General features: G+C 49.6%; 1 pseudogene; it reads right to left on the reverse strand.

Moving 5' to 3' along the window:
* Nucleotides 1-593: 593 nt before the first annotated feature.
* Nucleotides 594-1,466, reverse strand: LOC104553961 (testis-specific serine/threonine-protein kinase 6-like; annotated as a pseudogene).
* Between the last annotated feature and the right edge of the window lie 716 nt (nucleotides 1,467-2,182).

The following is a 2,182-nucleotide window of genomic DNA, read 5'->3' on the forward strand; positions in this document are numbered from 1 at the left end:
TGTAAGCACACAGAATTTTCTCACAGAGTATACAAAAAATGGCTAAGTGGTTTTGATGCTAAATATGAGATTAGAAACATGGGCATCTAAATTGTCTATTCAGCTCTGTCAAGGAATTGCTATTTTCATTTTGGTTATTGTTACTGACTTGATTTCATTCATAAAGAGCAATAATTTCATTTCACATAGTTAATCTTGCCATATATGAGAACTATTTAACAAAAAACTCTTTAAATAATACATCATGCCAATTGGTAACTATCCTTGATGCCTGAAAGAAAGGATAAGAAACACCAGGATTGGGATTTTTTCTGTTTATTAATAATTTTATGTTTTCTTGTTTTTAAACTATTGAAAGCTATTTTAAAGTTATAAATAATAATCATGGAATCATGGAAACAATTTGGTTGGAAAAGACCTTTAAGATTATTGAGCCCAACCACTAACCTAACACTGCCAAGCCCACCACTGAACCATGTCCCTCAGCACCTCATGTACACAGCTTTTAAATATCTCCAGGGAAAGTGACACTTCCACTACAGCAACATGAACCTTTAATTACTCCATCCCTGAACACCCCAAACACTGCTGGATCAGTGCTGTGCCGGGATCTCTGGGACGCGCTTCCTCCTTGCGCTGTGCCCTGTCAGCCAGACATTGCGGGCCACCTACCCAGCGCTGGGCCGCTCAGTCGGGCTAAACCGGAGGAGCTGGGTGATGAGGGCCTGGCAGGGCCCTGGCAGTGGAGGCAGCCCCTCTGAGTACATCACCCCATTCTTCTGCCGCTGGACGATGCCGTGGTCAACAGTGTAGCCAAAGGGCAGCATGCCAGTCACCATGGCATACAGGATCACCCCCAGGCTCCACATGTCGGCCTTCTTGGCATCATAGGGGGCTGTCATCAGCACCTCTGAGGCAGAGTAGGCCGCTGTCCTGCAGAAGGTTCTGCTCAGGTCCAGCTTGCCATGGGTCTCCCTGCCAAACCCAAAATCACTGAGTTTGGCCTGGCGGCCATCAGCAGTGAGCAGCACGTTCTCACACTTGAGATCGCGGTGCACCAAGTTGCGGTCGTGCAGGTATTGCACAGCTCTGGCGACCTGCACAAAGATGCCCCGGGCCTGGGGGACGCAGGGCAGCCTCCCCTTCTCCTGCACCAACTGCAGCAGGTCAGTGTTTGCTGCCTTCATCACAATTTAGACCATCCTGTTGCTGACCTCAATGACCTCGAAGACGTGCACAATGTTGGGATGTCGGATTTTGCGCACGTTGGAGAGCTCCTGCGGCAGGAACTTGTAGACGATCTTTGCAGACATTTGCCGTTGGTCCAACACCTTGATGGCCAAGGGGCCCTTGTATTTGGAGGAGGTGGCTGCTTTCACCTTGGAGAAGCTGCCCTCCCCTAATGTCTGGCCCAGGCAATAGCCCAGCTTGCCAGGCAGCCTCTCTCCTGCATCAGCCTGTGGCATGATATCCAAACCCAAGGGCCTCAATCGAAGCTGGGCTTTTGCTTGAGACTTCAGAAGCTGCAGTGCTGAGTACGTGGCAGCCCCTCTGCGTGCTCCCCAGTGTGTGTGCGTGGTCTCCAGGGCTCTGCTGGGGCCTGAGGTGGGAGGCAGTCAGGCATGAGAACACCTTTGTGAACTCAGGGGTGTCTGGTGGGTCACCTCCAATCACAAGTGTCTCAGATGCACCCATGCATGTGCCAGGGAAGAGCTCCCACTGTGGGACATGGCAAAGCTTTGACCCTTTCCACCCCTTCACTAGAGTTTTCACAACAGGATAAACTCTTTGGATAAGGAGAGTTTAAATGTCTGTTTTCTCAGATGAGGAATCCATTTGGGGACCTATCCCAACGATCGTGTCCCTGTTCTGAAGTCACTTGAGGAAATTAAATGCTTTAACAACAGCAAACACAGGTGTCTCTGTGCTGTGGTGAAGCCTTGACTCTTAAGAGCACATAATGTCATTGTTGTATTAAGTTGTATCTGCTGTAGAAGTTGCAGGTCAAAACCAATTCACTCTCCCACTTGAGCTGCTCTTTCTACAGGCCAGTTGGAAGCACAGGAATGCCACGTGCCATGGAAGCATAGTTGCCAGACGCACCCCCTCAGCCATGAACCCTCAGCCATGCTGTCAAAAGGCCAGGCAAGAAGCACAATGGAGGATTTGCTCCCACACAGAG

The sequence above is a fragment of the Colius striatus genome, chromosome 9, assembly GCF_028858725.1.
Source record: "Colius striatus isolate bColStr4 chromosome 9, bColStr4.1.hap1, whole genome shotgun sequence".
In the NCBI taxonomy this organism is placed as follows: domain Eukaryota; kingdom Metazoa; phylum Chordata; class Aves; order Coliiformes; family Coliidae; genus Colius; species Colius striatus.